This window comes from Natator depressus, chromosome 9, assembly GCF_965152275.1.
Source record: "Natator depressus isolate rNatDep1 chromosome 9, rNatDep2.hap1, whole genome shotgun sequence".
Taxonomy (NCBI): Eukaryota; Metazoa; Chordata; order Testudines; family Cheloniidae; genus Natator; species Natator depressus.
Genome location: NC_134242.1, coordinates 7,787,224 through 7,801,066, shown reverse-complemented (window position 1 = coordinate 7,801,066; position 13,843 = coordinate 7,787,224). Strand labels below are relative to the sequence as shown.

Here is a 13,843-nt window from a genome sequence, read left to right as displayed (position 1 = left end):
AGCAGTGTATGGGCCCAGAGGCCATAAACTGAATGAAGAGGATAAGAATAAATATTGAACAGCTGCCTCGTTCACTGAGCAACAGCCATCTAGCACACTGTGTGAGGCAGGGATCCTGCAGAAAAACTGTATGTATAATTACAGATTATCATAAGGCACACACACAAAGAAGCAGAGCTAAAGTTGTGCAGGCAGCCTGACTTTGAATGCTTCACTTTGCAACCTTAACACTTTTTTTTTTTTTAAAGTAGGATACATCGGGGGTGCTGGAACAATTTGTACAGTGGGGGTGCTGACAGCCACTGAACCAAACTGTAAACCCTGTATGTGATGGAAACCATTTGAAGATAGAGGTGCGGCAGCACCCTTAGTTCCTGCACCTATGGAATATATGGGAATTCCTAAACTCACCTGTGATATCACTCCCAATCCTGGGGTGGAATGTAACCTGGGGTGGAATGTTTAACAGTGTCCAGTGGCAATGCAGAGTAGTTTAGGGCAAGACATGAACAGAATGTTGTGTCCAACTGCCTCTGCAGGAGCAATTTGGGGAGACAGAATGTAATTATCCATGCTGGAAGTTAGCCAGTCAAACCCCAACTCATGCAAAACCAGCCTCGGGATCCTTATTGAACACAAGTAGTTAGGACTTTGGTTTTACTCCTCAGCCAAAAGACAGAACCTCCAGCAGCACCGCATCCACTGCCATTAACTTTGCCTGAAGAAACAACTCCAGATTGTTCCCTCCTATCAACTTTCTGCTACTAGTTTACTGTCTCCTTTTTATTGGTGTTGTCTCTTCCTTGAGATCCAGAAGGTTAAAAGCTATGCTGACCCACCAGAGGGGATCCTACAGTTCTGAGCATGTGTGCCAATATTGGGGTGCAGGAGGAGAGTGAATTCCCTTCACAGCTCACGATAGGGGGGCCCCCCAGGTCTAGCATGGGCGCAATAGATCCTCTTGTACCTAATGAACTCAGTTTCCACCCAGCCCAAGTTCAGATGTTTGTACAACGGCCCAGATCCTCAAAGGTATTTAGGTGCCTAATTTCCATTGGTATCATTGGGAGACAGGCACCTAAATACTTTAAGGATTTGGACCAAAGTGCTCACATTTGTCTTTTTGTCTCTAGTTGTCTCTCTATCTAACACACTCTGCACTGTAGGTCTCACAGACTTACCTGAAAATAAAGGAGAACTTGCCTTCCCTAGCAGTGCTGGAAATCAGTCCTCTCTCCTGCTTCCCACCAGGCAATATCCCAGGAAATCCCCAAATCACCACACTAGGGTTGAGCATAAGGTCACTGACAACAGGGTCAAACCAACCCTCACAGGTGCAACACAACACTTTGAGGAAAAACAAGGACAAGGGTGAATGTGCAGATAGCTGTGGGTGAACACACAAAATTGCCATGTGCCCACACTTACAAGGCACCCACAAGTAGTGAGCTTGCTGACAGCTGAACGAGGGGGAGGAGTCAGGCACAGTGGGGTAGCAGGGGGAAAGAGAATTTTCCTAGAGACTCCGTGATAAGGACATTAGGCTAAGCAGGGATTATCCCGACTCTTTATGGGCTGCACTGAGACAACAGTCACCAGATTTCAAAGAAGCAGTCCCCACTGGTGACTGGCAATGCTCTCTACCCCACCCCAATGCTTACCTACTTGTGTTCGCTGCCGCTTCTGACTGGCAAAGAGGGAAATTGTCACAAGAGGTGAAATAAGGAATGCAGCCCTGAGTCCATTTAGACAGAGCCACCCACAAGTTAATACACACATCGGACATTAAAAAATGGGGCCTCCTGCTGGGGGCCCCCATCTGTTCCCAACCACATTGCTCAGGTGGCCAGGGAAAAGCGTCAGGTTAAAGTGTCAGATACAAGCCAAGAAAATGCCTCAAAGTCTCTTTGGCTCATGATGCCCCTTCATGTCCAAGTCACTGAATCTTAGGGGAGAAACTCACTTGAGCACCTTTTTCATGCAGACTGATCTCAGACAAGCTAAAAGTCTCCATCTCTGCATGGGTGGTGGGTTAATAATAGGCCAGGGGAATCTCTGCCTTCCCTGAAGCCACTTATAAAATACAGATCTTTACAACAATAATCAAATGCCAGGAAACAGAGAGAACTTTCTTTTCAGCGTACCATCAAAGCTGCTAATTCTCATGCCATTGATCCCCAAGCCCAGTAACTCTTAGCAAAAAAAAACCCCACAAAGACACCCAAGCGCACTCTCCCCACTTCTCAGCAAAACCTGATGAGCCAAAGCAGTGTTGGGGAAGGTGGGGAGAGGGGAAGGGCAGGCTCCTCACTCCTCAGATATCAGGGACTTGTACAGTATAGACTTGGGAACATTTGCTAATATACTATGACATATTATCATAAATAATTAAAACTACACTTGTCAAATACTTAAGGGCAGGTCAGTCTGCGATGCTACGGCCTTGACTGGAGGGTTATTTCATTGTGTTCATTTGCTTTCTTGCTAATTTAGAAAATTTATTACCAGTCTGCAATGAGTCTCCCAGACAGCCATGAAAAACATAAGCAAGCAGAAGTCAAACACACATTCCGTTTAGGGAGTCGCTGACCACAATTTACCCCCAAGGGTTGCAGGGGGGCGGGGGGAAGCCTGAGAAAGCAAAGGTCTCATATCTATCCCCCCCACACCAGACCTTGTTCAAACCTCCCATTTTCTGACCTGCAAAGTTGCCAGGCAGGACTGAGTGTTAAGCACTTACCTGGAGGATGATGACAGAGTCTGCAGTCCCAACTCGCCCAGCTTCAGATGAATTAAAAACACATAAGAAGGAGGAATGAAATCAGCCCCGTTCTGGATGGTGTCCTGCCTGGGACACTCACCAGAAGCCTGCTCTTTTCCGCCTCTCAGGCTCTTCTTTCTCCTCTCAAGAGGAAAATGATGTGTTTCCTCCTCAGCCTGCTGTCTCTCTCTCTCTCCCCCCTTCTCACTGCTGCAGAGTCCCTCTCTCTCTGGCATTGGCTTCCTCAGTACTGTACTACATCTCTTCCTCCTCAGTGCCAGAGGTAAGAGAGCTGAGCAGCTCCAAGCCCAGCCTAATTAAAGGGCCATACGCACTGGTCTGGCAGCAACTGGGAGGGGATGGAGCTGCTCTGCATGTGCTGTCTTGCTTCTCAGGGGGATGGTGAACCTTGCCAGGAGTACTTGAGGGACAGGCAGAAAAGCAGTAGGGAGCTACAGATTTACACACACAACAAGCAGATTACAGCAGAGACAAGCCTGATGATCCTTTTGACCCTATCTGCAGGCCCAGCTCAGAGGTGTCAGGACAAATGCCTGTTAGGCAGAAGGATGTGATCGTTCCCCTCTATTTGACATTGGTGAGGCCTCATCTGGAGTACTGTGTCCAGTTTTGGGCCCCACACTACAAGAAGGCACTATATTTGCTCTTTCCCAGTCTTCTGGAATTCTCCCGTCTTCCATGACTTTTCAAAGATAATTGCTAATGGCTCAGCTATCTCCTCAGTTAGTTCCTTGAATATTCTAGGATGCATTTCATCAGGTCCTGATGAGTTGAAGACATCTAATTTGTCTAAGTAATTTTTAACTTGTTCTTTTCCTATTTAACCTCTGATCCTACCTCATTTTCACTGATATTCACTATGTTAGATGTCCACTCACCACCAACCTTCTTGGTGAAAACCGAAACAAGGTTGTCATTAAGCAACTCTGCCATTTCCACATTTTCTGTTATTATCCCCTCCGCCCCCATTGAGTAGTGGGCCTACCCTGTCCTTTGTCTTCCTCTTGCTTCTAATGTATTTGTAGAATGTTTTCTTGTTACCCTTTATGTCTCTAGCTAGTTTGATCTCATTTGTTCCTTGGCCTTTCTAATTTTGTCCCTACATGCTTGTGTTATTTGTTTATATTCATCCTTTGTAATTTGACCTAGTTTCCACTTTTTGTTTGATTTTTAGATCATTGGAGATCTCCTGGAAGATCTCCTGGGTTTTTAGATCATTGACGATCTCCTATATATTCTGCAGTATGGTTCTTCCTCACTCCTATAGAACATGTATGCTTAGACCTATAGCATATATACTGCAATATGCTGCTACTTCCCTTGCTCATTCACCTGCACGTCTACTAATGTGATATATGCGATCCTGTGCCAGCAATGTCCCTCTGCCATGTACATTGGCCAAACCAGACAGTCTCTACGTAAAAGAATAAAGGGACACAAATGAGACATTAGGAACGGCAACATACAAAAGCCAGTAGGAGAACACTTAAATCTCCCCGGACATTCAGTAACAGATTTAAAAGTAGCCATCCTGCAACAAAAAAATTTCAAAAACAAACTTCAAAGAGAAACTGCAGAGCTACAATTAATTTGCAAACTTAACACCATTAACTTGGGCTTGAATAGGGACTGGGAGTGGCTGGCTCACTACAAAAGCAATTTTCCCTCTCTTGATATTGACACCTCCTCATCAAATATTTGGTGTGGACCACATCCACCCTGATTGAATTGGCCTTGTCATCACTGGTTCTCCACGTGTGAGGTAACTCCCTTCTCTTCATGTGCCAGTATATTTATGCTTGTATCTGTAATTTTCACTCCATGCATATGAAGAAGTGGTTTTTTACCCACAAAAGCTTATGCCCAAATAAAGCTGGTAGTCTTCAAGGTGCCACCGGACTCCTCGTTGTTTTTGTGGATACAGACCAACACGGCTACCCCTCTGATACTTCAAGTAGACTAATGTAGATATTGAAGAGAATGGGGACAGGACGAATCCCTGTGGGACTCTGCATGTGAGGGCTCCACAAGACGGAGCAATTGCCCATCACCATTCTCTGGGTCGTGCTGGAGAAGAAAGATTGGAGGTATTACATCGCTGCACCATTTACTCTATGTCACGTAGGTGAGTCAGCAGCACCTTGTGTTCAACTGTGTTGAAACCTGCAGAGATTGAGCAGCATCCACACTGAGACATGGCCTACATTCGCTGCAATGAGGAGGCTGACGTTTGAGACAATTTGCACTGTCTTTGTGTTGTGCCCTGTCTGAGGCCAGTTGCAAAGCATCCAGGATATTAACAGAGGTCACACGATGTTAGTGCATGTTTGTCAGTATTTTCTTGATGATTTTGCCTAGGAAATAGCAGCTGAAGATGGGGCACTAGTTGGAGAGAGAATCTGCACTGAGTGCTGTCTTTTTTAAGGGCTCTGTTAACCATTTGCATTTTTTAGAGACTGCCATGTTTGCCTCTCTAAACAATGCATTGATTATTTTAAGACACAGTTGTTCTTTGCTGGCTTTCACCAGCCAGTAGGTGCAGGGATCAGTTTCGTTGGTGGTAGGTTGAATGTTTCTAAGGGATTCCAGTGCTTCATTGTGTGTCATGGGACAAACCTCAGTAAAAGGGGTGGGGTGGTTACTGCCATCTGGTTCACTACCAGGTATTCTGCCTCATGTATTCACAGTTGATCTTTTCTGGAAAGTAGAAGACCTTGCAGTTGAGGCATATGTGTCTGATGTCTCACTGATCCAGTCCAAGTTGATTAGCTAGTTCACTCTGTGGAACAGCTTTGCCATCAGTGATTTTGAAATTCTGGTTCTGCTTGTTACTGCAGTGACATGGCCCTGCAGGAAGTCTTTGTGCTGTCAGTGGATGGATCTGTAACAAGTGTTCTAACCTTTTGCCCATGTTCTTCATCTGATGCAGTCTGCTGGTGAACCATGGTGATCTTGGTCAGCTTGAGGGCAGAGGGCAGGATGGGGCAACAGTCCTGACCGCAGTAATCAGTAGGTGATACTATCTTACTTGCTCATCATCACCACCTTTGCTTTGCAGTTAGTTGGTCTAGGGTGATCTGAAAACTTAACATATTCCAAAGTTTTTCATAAGTAAACTGGGTTTTTCTTTCACTTCCCTACTGCGATAAAGGGAAGACTATGATCTTTGCTTACATGAGGCAACTGTCTCACCAGGACAGTGTGAAGATTGTGACATCAATAATATCTATTAGGATGAAGATCAGATCTAGTGCATGCCCAGCTGAAGGTTTGGATCCAGACACTGTATGGATTCCATGCAACTGAGGAATTCAGATATTATGATGTATTTGGTGTTGTCTAGGTGTAGGATACAGTCACCCAGAATGATGAACCTGAGTGATTCAGGCACTGTGCTAGGCAACAGGTCCATTAGTTCCTCCCGGAAGTCTTCATCTGGAGGTCTGTAGATCCGGAGGTTCCTTTTGTCCCTAGCCTTGCCAGACCATATGGATGCAGGTGAAAGCTTTTGGTTTCTAGGATGGGGTATCTTCTGTATCTGAGGCTGGAGGGGAACAAGACTGCTATTCTGCCTTCTCTTTCCTTTTTACCCTTTCCTGGGAACCTTCTCAGTTTGTACTGAGTATTTTGGAGGAATTAGGGGAACTACAATGGGACAACAGATAGTTTTAAACAGATGTTACTGGTGCATGCAAGGTCTGGTGTCCCATCCAAAACCAGATCACAGATGGTGCTGGTTTTGTTGGTGACCAATCTAGCATTCATCAGCATGAGTTGCTCTCCTGTGTGCTAATTCTCTACACATCATATACTGCAGTATGTAGGTAGGAATAGCGGTCAGTAGGTTTCCGGTATAGGGTGGTGTTTATGTGACCATCGCTTATTAGCACCATAGTGTCCAGGAAGTGGATCTCTTGTGTGGACTGGTCCAGGCTGAGATTGATGGTGGGATGGAAATTGTTGAAATCATGGTGGAATTCCTCAAGAGCTTCTTTTCCATGGGTCCAGATGATGAAGATGTCATCAATATAGCGCAAGTAGAGTAGGGGCATTAGGGAACGAGAGCTGAGGAAGCGTTTTTCTAAGTCAGCCATAAAAATGTTGGCATACTGTAAGGCCATGTGGTACCCATAGCAATGCCGCTGATTTGAAGGTATACATTGTCCCCAAATGTGAAATAGTTATGGGTGAGGACAAAGTCACAAAGTTCAGCCACCAGGTTTGCCGTGACATTATCGGGGATACTGTTCCTGACGCCTTGTAGCCCATCTTTGTGTGGAATGTTGGTGTAGAGGGCTTCTACATCCATAGTGACCAGGATGGTGTTTTCAGGAAGATCACCGATGGATTGTAGTTTCCTCAGGAAGTCAGTGGTGTCTCAAAGATAGTTGGGAGTGTTGGTAGCGTAGGGCCAGAGGAGGGAGTCTACATAGCCAGACAATCCTGCTGTCAGGGTGCCAATGCCTTAGATGATGGGGCGTCCAGGATTTCCAGGTTTATGGATCTTGGGTAGCAGACAGAATGCCCCAGGTCGGGGTTCCAGGGGTGTGTCTGTGCAGATTTGTTCTTGTGCTTTTTCAGGGAGTTTCTTGAGCAAATGCTGTAGTTTCTTTTGGTAACCCTCAGTGGGATCAGAGGGTAATGGCTTGTAGAAAGTGGTGTTGGAGAGCTGCCTAGCAGCCTCTTGTTCATATTCCGACCTATTCATGATGACAACAGCACCTCCTTTGTCAGCCTTTTTGATTATGATGTCTGTAGCTCACGAAAGCTCATGCTCAAATAAACTGGTTAGTCTCTAAGGTGCCACAAGTACTCCTTTTCTTTTTTCTTTTTACGAATACAGACTAACACGGCTGTTACTCTGAAACGATGTCAGAGTTGTTTCTGAGGCTGTGGATGGCATTGTGTTCTGCATGGCTGAGGTTATGGGGCAAGTGATGCTGCTTTTCCACAATTTCAGCCTGTGCATGTAGGCAGAAGCACTCTATGTAGAAGTCCAGTCTATTCTTTCGACCTTCAGGAGGAGTCCACCTAGGATCCTTCTTTTTGTAGTGTTGGTAGGAAGGTCTCTGTGGATTAGTATGTTGTTCAGAGGTGTGTTGGAAATATTCCTTGAGTCGGAGCCATCGAAAATAGGATTCTAGGTCACCATAGAACTGTATCATGTTCGTGGGGGGGAGGGGCAGAAGGAGAGGCCCCGAGATAGGACAGATTCTTCTGCTGGGCTAAGATAGTTGGATAGATTAACAATATTGCTGGGTGGGTTAAGGGAACCATTGCTGTGGCCTCTTGTGGCATGTAGTAGTTTAGATAGTTTAGTGTCCTTTTTCTTTTGTAGAGAAGCAAAGTGTGTGTTGTAAATGGCTTGTCTAGTTTTTGTAAAGTCCAGCCACGAGGAAGTTTGTGTGGAAGGTTGGTTTTTTGTGAGAGTATTCAGTTTTGAGAGCTCATTCTTAATCTTTCCCTGTTTGCTGTAGAGGATGTTGATCAGGTGGTTCCGCAGTTTCTTTGAGAGCGTGTGGCACAAGCTGTCAGCATAGTCTGTGTGGTATGTAGATTGTAATGGATTTTTTAACTTCAGCCCTTTTGGTACGATGTCCATCTGTTTACATTTGGAAAGGAAGATGATGTCTGTCTGTATCTATACGAGTTTTTTCATGAAGTTGATAGATTTCCACTCCATACGGCTAAATGCAGTGCCTTGCATAATGACAGGTTTCAGAGTAGCAGCCGTGTTAGTCTGTATGGTCACATAAACACCACCCTATACCGGAAACCTACTGACCGCTATTCCTACCTACATGCCTCCAGCTTTCACTCAGACCATACCACACGTTCCATCGTCTACAGCCAAGCTCTACAATACAACCGCATTTGCTCCAACCCCTCAGACAGAGACAAACACCTACAAGATCTCTATCAGGCATTCTTACAACTACAATACCTACCTGCTGAAGTGAAGAAACAAACTGACAGAGCCAGAAGAGTTCCCAGAAGTCACCTACTACAGGACAGGCCCAACAAAGATAATAACAGAACGCCACTAGCCATCACCTTCAGCCCCCAACTAAAATCTCTCCAACGCATCATCAAGGATCTACAACCTATCCTGAAGGACGACCCATCACTCTCACAAATCTTGGGAGACAGGCCAGTCCTTGCCTACAGACAGCCCCCCAACCTGAAGCAAATACTCATCAGCAACCACACACCACACAACAGAACCACTAACCCAGGAACCTATCCTTGTAACAAAGCCCGTTGCCAACTGCGACCACATATCTATTCAGGGGACACCATCATAGGACCTAATCACATCAGCCACACTATCAGAGGCTCGTTCACCTGCACATCTACCAATGTGATATATGCCACCATGTGCCAGCAATGCCCCTCTGCCATGTACATTGGTCAAACTGGACAGTCTCTATGTAAAAGAATAAATGGACACAAATCAGATGTCAAGAATTATAACATTCATAAACCAGTCGGAGAACACTTCAATCTCTCTGGTCACTCGATTACAGACCTAAAGGTTGCAATATTACAACAAAAAGACTTCAGAAACAGACTCCAAGGAGAGACTGCTGAATTGGAATTAATTTGCAAACTGGATACAATTAACTTAGGCTTGAATAGAGACTGGGAGTGGATGTGTCATTACACAAAGTAAAACTATTTCTCCATGTTTATTTCCCCTCCCCCACCACCTCCCACTGCCCCTCAGATGTTCCTGTTAAATGCTGGCAATGGCCCACCTTGATTATCATTACAAAAGGTTTTCTCCCCCCACCCCCGCTCTCCTGCTAGTAATAGCTCATCTTAAGTGATCACTCTCCTTACAATATGTATGATAACACCCATTTATTCATGTTCTGTGTGTATATAAATCTCCTCACTGTATTTTCCACTGAATGCATCCGATGAAGTGAGCTGTAGCTCTCGAAAGCTTATGCTCAAATAAATTGGTTAGTCTCTAAGGTGCCACTAGTACTCCTTTTCTTTTTGCGAATACAGACTAAAACGGCTGCTACTCTGAAATACTGCTGTATGCTACCCTCCATAGTGTATGTACTGCAGCATACCACCTCCTATAATGTATATACTGCAGTATTCAATCTCCTGCACTGTTTGCATATATATATTGCAGCAAGTTAACACTCATAGTTATGTTTGCTAACTCTAAAGTATCTACATTGCAGTATGCCACCAAATGACTCCCAGCAAAGGCAGAGGTGTACCAAACACACCTGGAGGGCATAGACAAACAGTATCTACAGCACTGTCTGGGTATGTGGGGTATATAATTTATCATAGGCAGGGCTGATAGCACTACCTATTATTAAGGTTGCCCGACACTTCCCATTATAAAACCCTGTTTATAGTTATCATTTTGCCAAGCTTTAACATTTAGGGTGAAATTTTCCATGCCATGTGTCTGCCTCAAAATGCTTGAGCTGTTTCTGAGAATGAGGTTGGGAGAAAATACATTGTTTGCCCATATCAAAAAATGCTGGCAACCTTTTCTTTCAACAGCACCCCCATGTTTTGGAGCAGGGACTTGAACCACACTGTGCATACTCCAGCTTAGGGCTGAGCAGGATTTTCCCTGCAATTGCAGCTCTGGGTGGCTCTGAACTGTGCCGGGTTTGGGCACCTGAACTGAGAGCAGGAAGATTGTCTCTTCTGTGCTCTCAGTGCCTCCCCTCCTTGCCCAGGCAGCATAGAAGAGGAAGCTGCCTGAGACAAACGCAGAGACGACAAGAGCCATACCTGCAGGTGGATGTTGGGAGTAGATTGGGGCAAGGAGCCTGGGGAGGGTGAGACAGGAACTGGAAGCTGGTGTGGGAGATAGGGAAACTGGAACTGGTAGTTCAGGGTAGGAGGAGAAGAACTGGCCGGTAAAGGAGACTGAAACTGGGACCCATGGGAGAGACTGGACCAAACTGGTCAAAGAATCAGGGTCTCGTTGGGGAAGGGAAGACTAGCACTGGTTGGGTAAGAACCTGGGGCTGGGAGCCAGGAGGTGGCAGAGAAACTGAGATCAAATGAGAAGTCAAGGAGAGACTGGGACTGGCTGGGCAAGGAGACTGGTACTAAGAACCAGTGGAGCAGCATAAGGAAGTGAGGGGAAGATTGCTTATGGAAAAAACAGCATGTGATCATGTAATTAAAGACTATCATAATGCAAAGACACAAGAGGGCTGAATTAAGGTTGCACAGGCAACTTTAATTCTGGCACCTCCTAATTTTTAAGTGCTTGACTTTGCCACCTTAATAATGTTCTTTTAATGTAGTTTTGTGTGTGTAATTATTTTCATATTGCCAAAAAATGTGCTAGATGCTTGAACAGTTAGATTAGGCCATCTGAGATACAATTTGCAGAACCAAATCCAGTACTAGGCCAAAAGGTGTATCTGTCCATGAAAGTGGCTCTGATTCTGATTTCAACTGACAGGTGTGTTTATCTGGTGGCTCAAAAAAGAAGAGGGGAAAGACCAGAAAAGAGGGCTGAGGGACAAGAAGACAATGGGAAGAGAGCGAAAATTCAGCAGGAAAGAGATATGAAGGTGCTGGGAGGAGAAGAGAGGGAACGTAAGGAAGGAGAACATGAGGAGAGACGCAAGGAACAGAGTCGGATGATCATATCTTGCCATCTATATCATGCTACTGTGAAACTGCCACTCCATTTCTGTATGCAGTCTAGTTGTAGCCATGTTGGTCCCAGGATCTTAGCGACACATGGTGGGTGAGGTAATATCTTTTATCAGATCAACTTCTGGTGGTGAGAGAGACAAGCTTTTGAGCCACACAGAGCTCTTCTTCAGGTTTGGGAAAAGTACTCCCAGAGTCACAGCAAATGCAAGGTGGATTGTTTAGCACAAGTAGACAGCACATATTCTAAGGGACCAAGGTAGAATGGCCCATTAATGCCTCTGCAGTCATAGAACAAAAAGAGGGGGCTAGTGGGTTATAAATTGTTGTAATAAGCCTTCTGATCATGTTGGAATGGGATGGCTCCTCCCTCCCACTCTCCATTGTGCTAAATTATTGCACCTCCCCCTCTCCTATCTGGATTGTGCTGAAGTGGGATGTCCCCTTACTTTCCCATCTGAATTGTGCCAAAGACAGAATAAAGGAGGTGGCATGTGCTCAGCAGCCAGAAGAGGAACATGCCCTCTAAGGTGGCAGGACATCCCTCTGCTCCACAGACTTTTAATCAAGGAAGCAAATCCCATACAGCTGCTGCTATGCTCCCATGGCAACTGTTATTTTGCCTTTTGATATGAACCAGCAGAAAGTGCAATTGACAAGGATCTGTTAATCTGCAGCTTGCCTGAACGGAATAAGGTGTTCCACAGAGCTCACATGGCTGCTGTAGCCAGGAATCCAGAGGAGTGGAGCACAGCAAAGTGATCCTGCAACAGCTGGTGTCTATAAAACAGGCTTTCCCTAGCCCTACTCTGAGATACAGAGCATCCTTCATCTTACTGGTCAACTTTCTAACAACACCCCTGCAGGGATACAAACAGCCTCCAAAAAAAAAAAAAAGGAGGGGAAGTGGGGGGGTTGGAATGTTTTGAAATGATGGATTTTCTACTGTTGACTTTGAGAGCAGAGCTATGCAAATGTGACATTGTCAATACATTTGATCCAGAGTGAAGTTTCACTTTTTCAAGCCTAGTTTTATGCAACAAAATTTGACACACTCTAACCCCCAACCCCCCAAGGAAACAAAGAATATTCCTGGAATTTCCCCCAGGTAAAAGGTCCTCACACTCATAAAATTCACTTTGTCCACATAAAAGTTGAAGCATAAACATTTTCAGTTTTCGTGAGCAAGGAGACAAGTCTGATTTCTCATTGGTGGCAAGACTTCCACAAACAGACAGGATTTCACTCTTCCTTCTGCTTGCCAGTGACTACAAGCAGCAGGCTCATTTAAGAGATGAGCCTCTTTGTGCTGCAGCTGTATATTCAACATGGCCCAGTCACCTGTCTCTGTAAAACACATGTCAGGGCTAGCCTTAAAGGGCTTTATACCTGCCTATTTTGCCAAGCGCTGTGCTGTTCTCTGTATATTTGAATGAATGACTCCCTCTAGTGGGAAAATCCAGCTATGCCCATTAAAAAGGATCTAGCACCCTGTAAATGTTTTCCGTTTCATCCCTTGCTGTTCAACTTCAGAAATGATAACCTGCAGCTGGTAATGACTTAGCATTAACCATAGGTAGGGATGAGCTCCAGCAGAGACAAGGAACTCCTCTTCACAAGCACCCTTCCCTTCAAGCACTACTGTATTACCAGGAATTGCTGACCTTATGGTGCTGTGAGTGATCTGCAGCACAGGGCTGGGCCTCAAGAAAGTGAGGAATTTGTCTCCTGCCACTCCATCAGTCTCTCTCCCCATCAGCTCCCCCATCACATTGTCCAGCTCCCTTTGCTCCTGTCTCAGCACCATCACTCTACTCCCCCTGGATATTTATGCAATGTGGGGCCCATCTGCTTTGGAGAGATTTCATCCCAGACTTGATATCCTGGCTATCCCACCACCTCCCATCCCCGTGTGGTACCAGATCCCTTCCCTCTCCCAGCTGCCCCTTCCCAGGCCATCAGGGTTCCCCCCTGTGCCACAGTCTTCTCAACTGCCCTTCCCTGTGACATGCTCCTCCCTCTCTCCTTCTCCCAACCCCCCCACCCTGTTCCTGTGCCACGGCCCCTCCCTCTCCCAACTCCCCCACCCCCTTTGTGCCATAGCTCCTCCCACTGCCAACTGCCCCCCCATCCTCCTGCCACAGCCCTTCCCTCTCCCAACTGCCCCTTCCCTGTAACATGCTCCCTCACGCCTTCTCCCAACCCTTTCCATCCCTGTCTCACGGCCCCTCCCTCTCCCAACTCCCCCACCCCACTTATGCCACAACCCTTCCCACTGCCAACTCCCCCCCATCCTCCTGCCACAGCCCTTCCCTGTGACATGCTCCCTCCCGCCTTCTCCCAACCCCCCCCATCCCTGTCTCACGGCCTCTCCCTCTCCCAACTCCCCCACCCTCCTTGTGCCAC

General features: G+C 46.0%; 1 protein-coding gene across 1 annotated transcript in view; it reads right to left on the bottom strand.

Moving 5' to 3' along the window:
• Window positions 1-3,225, bottom strand: part of VWA5B2 (von Willebrand factor A domain containing 5B2) — a 45,317-nt gene extending 42,092 nt beyond the window's left edge. The window contains exon 1 of the mRNA XM_074963447.1: window positions 2,741-3,225. The gene's annotated coding sequence lies outside the window, so the exon portion shown is untranslated. The remainder of the gene's footprint in view (window positions 1-2,740) is intronic.
• Window positions 3,226-13,843: the final 10,618 nt, after the last annotated feature.